The sequence below is a fragment of the Marmota monax genome, unplaced genomic scaffold (assembly GCF_021218885.2).
Source record: "Marmota monax isolate L192 unplaced genomic scaffold, Marmota_monax_Labrador192_F-V1.1 WCK01_AAM20220418_F8-fsc00124, whole genome shotgun sequence".
Taxonomy (NCBI): domain Eukaryota; kingdom Metazoa; phylum Chordata; class Mammalia; order Rodentia; family Sciuridae; genus Marmota; species Marmota monax.
Window position 1 is genome coordinate 2,874,026 of NW_026692505.1, and position 14,450 is coordinate 2,888,475.

Sequence of the window (14,450 nt, forward strand, 5' to 3'; positions counted from 1 at the left end):
CTTATTTCTCTGGTCCCTTGCTCTATGTACAACACCAAAAGGTTACTGCTTTAACTTAGACATGCTCTAAAAGGCCTGGAAGGAGAGAAAGGATCAAGGGATGGGCTGCCTTCATTAGGAATACCAGAGGAGATTCTCACAGTGTGAGAGATGTAGTTGGTGGGTTGGAAAGCTATGATTTGCATTTCAATTGCTTGTCACCCATTCATTGAGACTCTGAGGTTAACACATCTACAGACTTTCAGCAGCCACCGTACATATTACCTGTCCTGTCACATTAGACTCTCCTCATACGGCATCTTCTTTTCTATTTTTTAAAGTTATTTTGAAAACAGAATTAGGCCAAATCTATGTTCTATCTTATGTTATTTCTTTTCAAATAGGTATTTGCTCCTCTACCTTATACAGATCACTTTCTTTATTTCTTATTTACAAAAACAAATCTTTAGTCACTGACAGTGAAGTTAATGATAAATAATAGCAACAAATTTTACACATATAGATGGTTCTTATCATTTGTTAGGCATTGCTCGCTGTAATGAATATTCCACTATTATTGCCAGTGTACTGATATATAATACCACTATTAGGAATGCTGACCTGCTGTGGCCTTTCTTCAGTCATGCTCCCATCGTGGACAAAGAATCTATAGACTGTGCCCAACTAGAGCCAGAGGCATGATAAAGAAGGACCATAGAATGACATCTTGTGTGAGTCACAAAGGAACCCAAGGCTCGTGAGTCAGGGAGTGTAAACAAGTCCATCAAAATCCTTCACTGGAAAGGAAGAGTGTGGTGAAAAAAGGTGTGTGTGCTACTCACCATCTGTCCTGGTGGTGCCACATTCTGGCTTGGTTTTCTGAGAATTTTAAATATGAACTTTGTCTTCCTAGTATGATAAAAGACGTAACAGATTGCCACCTTGGTTTATGGCCTTTAAACAGACATATGGTATGTGGGCCTTCATTTGTACTCTTTCCTCAGATTGCATAGGTGTTAGGGGCAGGCTTATAGATGAAGCAACCAAGGCACGTAGACAAGAAACAGTTTGTCTAACATCACACAGCAAGAAAGTGGTTTGAACATAGGTACCCTGGCTCAAGTATGCATCTTCATATTGTGATATTGCAACAGTCGAGTTTGAGGAATCTTCAACTAGGCTATGACCTCTCACTCTCCCGCTGCCTCACCTTCAAGCAATGGTCACACAAGAAAACCTAAGATTTCTGTGTTATTTAAGGAAGCATCAAGCAGCCATTGCCATACCTGGTTCAATAAGATCCACAATTCTCCTACCAATGAGGAGCAAGCGGCAGGGAGGGTGGCAAACTCCAAATCAAACAAAGGAAAAACCATTTTGCAACCACCAGAGAAATTAGGATACTGAATAACATATGAGGGAAATAAGGATTCCATTAAAAAAAAAAAAAATGCCCTATTGTAATAAAATGAACTTGGGTTTGGAGCCAGACCTGGGTTTAAATTGATTTAATTGCTGAGTGTCTTTGTCAAGTTATCAAATCCCACCAGGCCTTTGCTTTCTCATATTTAAAAATGGGAAAGACAGAAATCTCATGTAAAACTGTTAAAACAGCATCTGACAAATTAAAGTCACCCCATTAATGGAGATAAGAACAGTAACAGAAGTAGCAGCAGTAATAAGAATAATAATAGAAATAATAATAAGAATAGTGCAGTAATAATTACTGCATGCCAGTCACTCTGTATTTTCTGATATAAGAAAAGTTATGGGGAAGTCCCACCATTATTATTATCCTACTTTTACAAATAAGGAAACAGAGGCACTGAGAGGTTACATAACTTGCCCAAAGTCACTGGGATAATAAAGTGGCAGAGCAAGATTCTAAACCAGGGGTCAGAAAACTTCTTTTGTAAAAGACCAGATCTTAAGTATTTTAGGTTTTGCAGGCCAGGTGGTCTCCCTTATAGATGCTCTACTCAGCCCTTGTATTGCGAGAACATCTATCAACAACATGTAAACAAGTGAACATGACTGGGTTCAAACAAAACTTTATTTATGAATGCTAATGTTAACATTTCTTGTACTTTTACACATCATGAAGTATTCTTATTTTGACTTTTTCCTCAACCATTAGCTTGTATGGTGTATAAAAACAAGCAATGTACTACGTTGGGGCAGGCCTTAGTTTACTGTGCAATTATTTAAGGGAATTTTTCCTAGTCCAAAGGGGACATATGAGGTACGGAAATTGATTTTTGAGGGAAACAGAAACGAAATAACGCATTTCTGAGACAGGAACTCTGGACAAGAGAAATGGGAATTAAGGAGAGAGGCAGCCAGAAATGACCCGTTAGGAAAGAATATGGTAAAGAACTGATGAGATCGGTCTTGAGCCCAGTTAGAGCTATTTCAAATTGGGTGGTGTGGTAAGCCTTGTCAGCTAAGGTAAGCCATACAGCTTAGCCTAATCTTGCATTACAGGGCCTGAGGAGAGAGAAAACAGAGACAGTAGATGGCTTTTTGGCCTGAGTAAGCAGTTTACCAGCAATAAAGAATTGACAAGTAGAAAGCTCTACACATTCGTTGCTTGTTTTTATTGATGTCCTATCAAGCATAAATATTCTGCTCACCATCAGAGAGACATTTGTGAAGTCCTTGCTTCAGGCATTAAATGTTAAGATGGGTTTATATACTATGTGGAGAGACATTTTGTCCTCTAGGAGCTCACAATTCCAAGAATTTTTCCAAATAGTAGGATATTGCCTTCCTTTCTCTAGAACAGATTGGGGAAAAAAATGTCAAAAATCCTGTCTGTGGGTTTTGTGTTTGTCTAAAATTAAGACCTAGACTAGGTGGGGAAGCTTGATTAATTCTGTGGGCAGAATCAAGTCTGTTCCATCCAGATAAGAGAGGCTGAACTGCTGGGGACAGCCTCCCACCTCCCCACCCACTTCTTCCTTCTCCAACGACTTGCTGGTGACTGATAATTTTAACCATTGTTCTGTGAAAGCAGTCTTTTTTTTTTCCGTGTAAGGTGGAAGAATATAAGGACAACAAAAAAAAATGAAAAAGAAAAGAAAGAAAGGGAGAGAGAGAAAGAAAGTCAGAAGGCACTTCAGGTCACATTCATCTACTGAGCAGTCTTCTTTAGCCCCAAGGTGTAGGGTTTAACCTTTGGGATAAACCTCAGAAAGATCTGGACACTTTGGTGTGCATCTAACATTCACCTAGGATCATTCCTAGTGCCTTTTTCTTTATAAGTGTCTTAAAGAAATCCCCACTGCTCAATTCAGAAAGAGCACATCACATTTCACATATTACCCCTGAAGTTTTTCATTGGGAAAATCAGTGCTTTGAAGAAAACTGTATATTATCTAGATCACACCCTTTTTGGCTATATGATTCTGATTCTAGGTTAGCTATGTTGCAATCTATAAGTTGAAGAGAGGCTGAGATAAATGCAAAATCATTCCTGGCTAGAGACAAGCAAATTTTACCCAGTGGATTTTCGACTCTCTTTATCCTCCTTGAGGAGGTTTAGATTCCCCCTATTTGCATATTCCTTTCTCTATTCCTGATCTACAAATGCATCTGTTGTTTGGATTTTCTTTTGAACTGCTTATAACATCTGACCAGCTCCCTCATTAAGGAGTTAAATCTTTCCAAATGTTCACCCTGTATCTATGTAAGAGACATTATTTTAACTCATTTAGAAAATTATCCTTCAATGCTCTCTCTTGGTTTGCAGATTAGGGGTTCACATCTGATAAGTACTTCTCTCACCAGTATCACCTGCTAAGGTGTAAATAGATACACAGTGTGTTTGCCTTTCTTATTTCTACAGCTTCACCTCATCCTAATACTCATATTAAATTTCAAGTTAAACCGCTTCAGAGTTCCAAGGAGTGAAAAATAATTGTCTTTCTGGATTGAGGAAATATTTTTAAATAGCCCAGAGGCACAATGTTCTGCATAGTAGCATAAAGGCAGCAATTACAACATTCCCTGCACCTTTCCTTCCCTATTACCTCCAGCTAATAAGCTCTGCAGAATCAAGGTTGGTTTTTCCTTGATGGCTTGAAATAAAATGTTTCTTTTATGTTGTTCTGCCCATCCCTCTTAAAAACCAGCAAATAAATAACACACCTCCTGTGGGTTTTTACAGACCAACATAATTGAGCAAAGAAACAAAATTTTAAAAATTGAGAACTGTACCCTTCTATGAGAACATTAATGCAAAATGTTCTTTCTGCTTGGCTGGCTGGAATGGGGCCTGATGAAGAAAGAGCGTAACTCTATTACTCGATGATTGTTGCTCAGTATAATGCACTCTTGAAATAGGTTTAAGAACTAATAGAATTAGTTGATTATAATTAGAGTTGATGAGATCAGCAGATGAGGTTGGCACAATAAACCATCTCATTGCTTAGGCAGATTCTGCTACTTGCTTCTCTGGTACTACTTTGTGTCTACCTGAGTCTTGGCCAGGGGCATCTCATTCCACAGCACGGCAGCTCTTCCAAACCCACTCACTATGTGCATTTTTCTGGGACACTATATGTTATATTGTCCTGTTGTATTAAGGAATGGAGTCTCATCTCCAATTACTCTTAATTAATTTTATGTGACCAGCAGTACTCAAAAGTGCTGACAGTAAAACAGAGTATATGTATGATAATGCCTAGCATCAGAGGCTTATAAACTAGTTGAAGAGAAAATTAATCCATCTATAGCAATTTGAAAACATTTGCTCACCTGGGATACTGATTTCAAGTACAATAGTCACATGTAGAACAGTAGGGAATAATTGCTCCACAGAAAATGTGAAATTTGAGCTAGTCTTTGCATGATTTGAAAGCCGAATATTCCAGGGAAAGTTGGGCAAACAAAGTAAGGTGGAAATAGCATGCCACGTATGAAGGAATTAATTCTGATTAATGTGAAGAATGTAGAGAGTGAAGTTGTACAAAGTTTGGCTTGGAGAGGGAGAGAATGGAGATCTCAGTTGACCTGTAGGGAATGTGCGGAAGCATTTGCATTTAGTGCAAAACAAATCCAGGTCATTATGGCTCTAGGTGACTTATGTGAGATAGATTAAAAAGGAAATTTTATGAACATAATAAACAAGGTTGGCAATAACTGGGTCCTCCATTGGGGATAACATTCATGGAATAAAAATAACAAAAAACTTAATACATATTTTAAAGGAACCAACGATAACACTTTAGTTCATTAGACTAAACATTTACTGCATATGCTTATGTAGAAAGCACATTGTCAAGCATTGCAGGAAAACAAGATAAACAAGGCAGCACTATGTTTCATGAGTGTGGAATTGAGGAACTCACAGTAACCAGCAAATACTGTACAGACCATGAGAAGTGCATATGTGCTTCTCAAAAAAATATTAAAATTTATTATGTCAAGGGGATATGCATTTCTTTTACCTAAGGTAATTTGGCAAGATTTTAAGAAGACTCACTATGATATGATAATTGAAAAAAGCTAGAAACATCATCGGCATAAGATTGATTCGGGTAGAAGGTGAAGGATGTGGATAAGGCAATAAATATGGCAGGTATAATATAGACAAGGTCTAATTTCAAGAAGAAAATACAGACTTTACCAAGAAGACAATCAGGGGGGCATAAACGATTTTTTTTGAGTGGAGAAATTGAGTGATCAAATCTATGCATGATAATGATAACCCTGGTCATGCATCCAAGGTGGATTGTGGAAAGGAGTTAGAGAAAAGATTGGTGCTGAGGAAGTCAGCTTGGAGTAAGTTGGCCTGGGAGCTGTGAAAATAGTCATAATGAGGAGATAATTTAACAATATCTACAGAGGTAAGATTTTAAAAGCTTGATTATTAATTGAACATAAGTTGAGGAGCAAAAAGATGGTATCCACATAACTAGGATTTCTTATTTGTATAGTGAGTAGGTGGCAATATCCTGAACTGAAACAGGGAACATGGAATCCAAGCACACTTAGAAGTATTACTAATGAATTCTATCATGGACATACAGCATTTGAGGGTTGATAGGCCACTGTTATTGAAATGGCATATAAGGCAATAAAATATTTCCCTGGAACTTGGAGGAAAAATCAAAGCTAAAGATGAATTTTATCCAGGAGGGTGATAATATTGAATCATTGGTATTAAGCAAAATTACTCCATATTGAAAATACAGAAGACATAAGCTAAGGATTGGACCCTATCCTTGGGAGTAAAGCCATTTGATGGTCAAAGAAGAAGATAAACTATTGAAGGGGTTAGAGAAAGGATTACCAAGAGAACCAATGGTAATGTTATTTAAGCCAGATATTGAGGGTTTTTTTAATGTATTGAGGTTGGTTGGTGATAAATATATGTGGATACACATACACACACACACACGCATACGCACATACACACAGAGTTTGGATCATGACTGAGAAATACCATCAAGCATCAAGAGTCCTGAGATGACTTTTGTGAAATAAGCTTTAAGTAAATTTATGGTGTGAAAGTAAAATTGTACCAGGTAAGAAATAAAGGAGGAAAGTCATCAGGATATTGTTATTGCTCCAAAGTGTTTAGCATCGAGAAGGAGGAAAAAAAACCCACATATATTGCAGAGGCAACAAAACTGATAAGAACTCAGAGCAGCTTAACATGAGTATGGAAAGAAATCAATGCGCAAATGATTGAAGATATAGAAGAGATGTAGAGATAAGTGATAAAGAGGAAATGGGTGAGAATGCTACCAAGGCATTACCCTAAAAGAAAAACAACATTTTTATTTTCCCTTTCAGGCACTGAGATATTCAGATCATTTAATTTTTAACAAAATTACTGTTCCCTTAGCTAAAGCTAAATAAATTGTGTATAGGGAGCTAATATTAGTGACTAAGCTATATACCACCTGTGACCCACAGCTTGAACCTATTCAATCCAATTTTGTATTTTCTGCATTGACCCCCATTACCTCAGACTTGGCTCTTCTCCTTCAAATAACAGTCTATTGGACACTTTATTGGACTGTACACTTGGCTTTCAGTCTTATTTTCATGCCTTGGAATCACCTCTGAGATCACCTTGAACTCCATAGTCTTCAAGTTGCCAGTTTATTTCTTTTTTCCCCATTTGCCCAGAAAAGATCGCTATGAACACACACTGAGCCTAATTTATGCAGAAGGAAATAGCAGAGCCTGGATTGACACTGAAATGAACCTTTTGAGAATTGGAGAATTCATGCATTGCTGATAAAATCCCCCCAGCTTTGAAATATTGGAGGTTTTTGGGGAAAGAGAGCTGGTTAAAAGCAGAAGAATTTGTTTTTAGTTTTGTTGAGATTGTTGTGACCATAGAACATTCAAGTATAGATGGTCTTTATGCAGTTGGAAATATGGCTTTAAAGCCCAATGAGAAGCCTCCAATTTCTTCTCCATTACAAAAGTTGGCCCTATTATCCATCCCTAAAATAAATCCACATATATATCCATACATACATGTATGACCACCTGTGACTTGGGGGTTCTCTCTCTCTCTCTCTCTCTCTCTCAATACAGATGCTTAATATCTGGAAGTTTACATTCACTTATTTATACATGAAAGTGACACACACATAAAAATAGGATACTGCAGAAAATAGAGATAATGAAGATAACTTATATATACCTAAATAAATATGATATGCATGGACATAGAAATATAATTTTTATAATTAATATAAACTGCCAAAGGTTAAGCATTATGTATGTGCACACTTCTTTCCAAGCAATGACTATTAAGTGTTCATTTATTATAAATTTTTTCCTGGTAATAGAGATGAGTTGCTTCCAAAACAATTTTATGTAGGCCTTCTTATTCCATTTGATTTATATAAACAAGTTCTCAAATACATTATAGCTTTTTGCAGAGAGCTGTGATTGACATGTATAGCCCAGACCCAGTTTCTAGCAGGTGGTCTTAGAGAAAGCAGAGGCCCCTTAAAAGGTTGTAGGAGGCTCTTAGATCACCTTGTAAGGACAACTTTTCCTTCTCCAAGGGACTGCATTTTAAATTAGCCAAAGCCATAAAACATCCTTGGGCTTTCTTTATTGTCTTCGTTTCCACTTATTGCCTTAAGTGTAAGTCATTAGGAAGATTCACTCCACCAAGGGACCGTGGAGAATTGACTAAAATGGAGCAAAATCATGGGGTGAACTGAAGGTTTTCTATTTGTATGAGTGTTGAATTAGTACATCTCAGAGGTCTGTAAAAATGAACAGATTTGATATACTCCTTTAAGGAGGGCACCCAGGAAATACTGCTGACCTGAGAACTGCAGATTTGGTCTATGTTCCCCTTGTAAGGAATGATCCTCTGGTCACCTGAATGAATAATAAAGGCAGATATGAAATGTGTGTATGCTGGATTTGCCTATACGACCCAAGTTCTTCCCATAATACTGACTTCCATGAATCACTAAGTTGACCGCCCTGCACCAAAAAGAAAACATTTTATGCCCTTCAAGGTGAATATTCTCTGCAGACTATTTCTTGCAGCAGTGGTTAAGAGCTTAGCTTCTAAAATTAAACTCCTTTCAGAGTTTACTTTACCCCTCATTACCTGTTTGACCTCTAAATCTCAATTTCTTCTTTTGTAAAAGTTTTTTTTTTGTTTCTCACTCCAGATTATTTAACCACCGTCTCCATTCTATTATCAACCCCAAGAGGCAAACCATTAGAGATAGAATAGCCATTTAATTTGTTGTCCAAGATGGGACAATTAGGTATAAAGCAGAGGGGTCTATTAATGTTTAAATCCAAAAAAGGGTATAAACTGGTAGTATTCCAGGGAAATCTGCAAATACAGTCATCCATTAAATGGGTTAAGTCACTGGACTCATTTGCCCCATGACTTTTGAGGAGCTGGCAAGATATTGGAAAAAAGAACAATTTGATACCAGGATGTTGGTTTCTCCATACTTCTTCTTTATATTATTGTAAATAGCTAAGTCTATCTCACAGGTCGCAGAAGCTATCAGGAAAATTACTTCATACTGCTCTCTATAGGTTCCAGCCATCGTTTGCTTCCCTCAGCCTTTAGACCTAAGTTACTTGTATTCTCTGTTCGCAGCCTCAGGTCTGCACTATCTTTGGGTTCCTTACACCATGCCCACAACTTTGTAAATATATCCTTTATTAAACTCTCTTCAGATGAGCCACATATGAGTGTGCTACTTGTTTATTACTAGGATCCTGACTGATATAAATTTGTGTCTAGCCTCTGTATCTATCTCCTAGAGCTCTTGATTGAGGTAATTCATGGACTGTGTGTAACAGGAATTAAGTATTAAAGAGTAACAATCATAAATTATAAATTGCTCTGTGAAAAATGTTTTCAAACTTTATCTCACTTGACCCTCAAAATATATATGAAAGGACTAGGTAAGGAAATTGAAGTTAATTGAATTAAATGACTTGTCTAAGATTATGGCTCCAATTTGATCACAGACACACACACACACACACACACATACAAAAAAAATCACATGGTAGCCCATAAATATATACAATTATCATCAGTAAATTTTTAAAAATAGTAATAGATTTGAGATTTGCATTTCAACCTTTTGAGCCCAAAGCCATATTCTTCTGTTACTGTACCACATTGTAACAGTATTTCTACCAAGAAAGTTATATTGTTATATTGGATTTTTATTAATCTTTTCAGAAATAATTGTAAGGCATCACCATTAATCATCAATCATGAAATTACTGTTCATTTTGAAATTTGGAAAAAAAAACATGAAATTAATTGTTTGGAATACAGGGGAGGCAAGAGGTGGAGCAAATGCAAGAGAAGCCATTACAGTGGTAAATTCCAGCTGGCCCCAGGCCTCATGGGCCTTTCCTCTAGACTTGAGATCATGAGTACATTCACACTGTGACTCAGCAATCAATGTGAACATCTCTAAAATGCCTGCTGAGTAGTTCTGAGAATCTTTGAAAAGGTATCCTCAAACTAGTCCATTACCTGGAGTCACTAAGGCTTCTGCCCAGATCCTCCTTCATTGTTCTTGCTCCCTATCCTTGATATCATTGTCTTAGAGCATCTTAGAGAAGCCATATCACTGCCTCTGAAGCTGACGCCATGATCAACAGATCAAAGTCCATGTCATGCCCCTGAATCCACTGTTCTTAATGCTTTAAATCTTTGCAAAGCAGAGAGAAGAAATTCCTCTTTTCTGAACTGTACCTGATCAGCTGGACCTTGAGGCAATCATCTCTGAGTCAGCGCTGACTGGCTGTCAAAATTTTTCTTTCAGTTTCTGGACTTCATCCCTCAAGCACAAGAACATAGATTATGTCCATGAAGCTACATAAGAAATGCACTCCATTCTTTGCTTTCCCCGCATCTGTTCAGCCTTCTTACTCCCAACAGCTACCACTCCACCATTTACAAAGTACAATACTGAAATCCCCACGCATAACAAGTGGATGCAGACCTGAGGAGGGGGAGCACGCTACAACCTTGCACCTCAGCTCAGAAACCTCCAAAATCCATTTTTCAGTGGATGCTCTTTAAGATTTACAGTTTCAGAATAGACAACAGCATCAACTTCTGAAACAAAAAAATCTCCCAAGCACATCTCATTAAGAGAAAAAATGCACCCATACTGCAATGAAGGGTCTCTTCTCTCTGAGGATCAATTTGATCATCTTTCCTCAATAACCAAGAGGCTTTTATGAACTAAACAAAGTAGGAACTTAGAACCTCCACATTCCCACCACATTTCTGCTAGTTATTGACTTGATGTTTGGCTTTGGGCAAGTTACTTAACCTTACTGTGCCTTTGATTCCTCATCAAAAGTAAAAATACTTTTCTTGTGGGGGAGTTATGTGGATTAACTAACAAATGATTGAAAAGTTCCGTATAAATGCTAAGTAGTCGTATACCATTCTTGCAGCAGATCACTGGTGTGTGCTCAGGGATGCTACACATATCTCTGTGTTACTCAGTCCTTTCTGGGTGCCTCTACCTATTGCGACCTCACCAGGACCACAGCCTGGCTCTCAGATGGCAGGACAGTGCTAGACACTGTGCAGCCTTAGGAGCAATGCTATGAACCTCAGGACTGCTGTCAAACTTCCCAGCTTATCCACTGTCAGAAAACAGTGTCAGCTATTCCTTCAACAAGGCCCTCCAGTAAAGAGCAGCATATTGGAACACCATTGGCACTTGCATCTGTTCTTAGACACCTCTAGTACTTTGAGGTAATGGCAAGGAAATAGGCTGGTATGCTATCTGTTCTCAGATGCATGATTGACATGTATATATTCCACATGCACATGTGTGTTCACTCTGACACATACAGTGGTCTCACATCTGGCAATACCTGAGTGTACGAGCTGTGAACATTAGACATTGTAGAAACCAGTTATATACACTAGTGAGGAGTTAATCTCAAAAGACCCAAAACTCCTAATGCCATTAATATTTAGACTTGGGTATATTACTCCATTCTTTTAGTAGATTTGTTTTGCTTGGACTAATCTTGAAATTTTCTTGCCTTCCTGAGCACATATGAGTTGTCAGGTGGCCAGTGTTCCCATTTTTTATGTCTGTGCTCAATTTTTCCCATTCACTTTAAAGATATTACTCATTGATCTTCCCCAGTTCCCACCTCCATCTATTTTTATTGAAGATCTAGTTCAAGTCCCATCTCTCTGACAAATCCACTCTTGATGATGCTGCCAGACTTTGGCATTCACCCCCCTAATATTGCTTTAACACTGAGTCCCCTTCACTTGGTTCTTAATATTTTCCACTTTACATGGCTCTTCGCCTTTGGCCAATGTATCCCAGATGTTAACAAGGGTCTCTTGGCAGTTCAAGATCTAGTGTCAGTTTGAAATTCCATTCAACATCTAGTGAAAATTCAAAGCCCTCCCCCAGATTTCCTCAACGTCTTTCAGAGGCTCACTTTTCATATGGTCACCTCCTCTGACTACATAAGCTTGTACCTCTTTGGAAATATTTCAGGAGATGGATCTTATTGTGCCAGAGCACCATCTGTGTTCTGTTTGTGATACACCTTAACGTAAGATTCAGCCCGTCTCCCTCATTGGAGGCTGCAGTTGCCATCACTAAAGAGATAAGAATAACAGAGACATTCCCACGTCACAGCATCACAAGCAGCTTTAAATCGAATATAGGAGATGTCTGTTCCTTCAGCCATCTTCCCTCCAGGGATCATTTATTAGTGAGGTCATACCCCTGACCTTGCACCATCTGTCTGTTATTTCTGTTCCCTAATCATTGTTTTCTTCTGTTCTTTTTCATAAACAGAAGAAAAGTTCTCTTATGTTCTCACACTGAGTACTTAAGCCATTGTTTTTGTTGTTTGGCTCCTGGATATTTATGACACCAATGTCTTACCTTGGATCCCAAAACATTAACATATTTTCCTCCAAAAGACAATTCCTCTCCAAAGGAGAATTCCATGCCAGCTGTGGAGATGCCATTCATTATGCCACACTGCTATATGTGTGTGCCCTCCCTGTACAATCATATGATCTCCCTACTTTTAGGCTGGATCTAGACTCATTGTTCTTTCATAATCTTAATGTTCAATACAACCTAGGTGCTAATAGAAGTGATTGATGATACTGATGACTACTGTATGCAAAAAGCCCACACTGGCATTGTGGGAAGTACAGAGCACCTGTGAAATGGATTCTGTCCTCAAGAAGTTCATTGTCTCATGTAAGACTTAAGAAATTGGGCATCATAATGACACTGACGGCAACTAACAATAGGAGAGAGGAAATGTGAAAGAAAAAATATGCTTTCAAGTTGCAAAGAATGCAAGGGTACCTTGAACAGATAGCCCATTATATAAATACGTGGACATTGGTCATTAGGAGTAAAGTATACTTGGTCATAGACATTTGGTATTATTTTCAAAGTCCAGGATTTCACAATAAGGACCAAATGTAAGCATTTTTTTTTCTATAAAGTTCATCATTTTTCATCTTTGAAATAAACATGTTATGTTTATTTCAATATATTTCATATAAAATTAATATGTAAGATTTGGAAAAGCACTTAAAGAATAATATTGCCTACTCCTATTAAGTATCACTGCTTCAGAAATGAAACATTAGTGACACATTTGAAACATTCTGGGCTTCACCCTATCCTCTTTATCTCCACAAGAGGTAATTAATCTATAATATTTTAAGTTTTTCTTTGCTCTTTTCCACATCAAACTAAAATAAAAACTTGTACCACTGGCCTCCTTAGAGACACACTTTGATTTTGCAGGTGTTTATTTAATTCCCATCACCCAGGCCAAGACAGATTCCTAGTTGTCTGTCTTTGCCAGTGGGTATATTTTTTACTAGTCCAGCATTTAATGGAAGGTGTAACCCTTCAAAGGTTCTGGCTCTATAACGGATTATCAATTCCAGCTCTCCACCATGTGTGGGCTGACAGCCTGTCTTGTCTCTGGGGAGAAATGGGATCATTAAAATATAAGCCCCATAGTTACTTGCCCTCCCCACCCTTAGCTCCCTTTCTGTTCCCAATGGGAATCAGAAGCTTTATCTTTAGTTCATATTTCTGATTTTCAGTTCCCTGTTTATTTCTGGCCTCTGGGAATTTCCTTCCTTTTCTTGTGAGCTTAGCTTCAAATTCAAAAGTTATATTTGCTATTTTTATTCAGGGGTTTGTCTTCCATGTTGTCAGAAGTATAAGTGTCCTCCTAGGTTTTTTTCCAATTCAATGGTGCACTTTATGACTCTCAAGAGGAACAAGTTTGTTTGCCAGTCCACCTGTACCATGCACCAACTGGCAGCCACGAGGCTTCTATCTATTTCTCAGCTGCACCAACCACTTTCCCATTCCACTGTTCTTTCCACCTGAGACACTCTTTTCCAAATTCTTCTTATAGTTTAGGTCTCAGTTCAAACATTTCTCAACAGAGAGTTGATCCCTGTATCCAAATTGGTCTATCCATGAGTCCCATTGTGTTCTACACTAATCTTATTTTATTGTATTTTCAATATATTTCTTTGTTTGAAAATATCTTGTTTTTCTATTGACTCATTGAATGTCATTTCTACTTTTTGGAATGTAAGGTCTTTGATACTAGGAACACTGATGATCTAATTTACTAGGGTATCATATATGCCCATAATTAGCACAGAGGAGTATTTCAGTAAATATTTCTTATCTAAATTTATTAATTCTGTATTCTTCAACATCTTTCTGAAAAATGGAATTTAGGAACAATTCTATACTGCCAGATAATCACCAACAAAGCAAGAAAATAGAATCACTTTGAATAAATGAATGAATGGACAGATGGAATCAATAAAAGCAGGTAAAAAATAGTTCTGCCATATAATATTCCATAGTAGTCAATCTGCCTTATTCAATATCTGTCTTATGAAATCAATTTGGAACCATTCCATATGATCAAGCATTGGT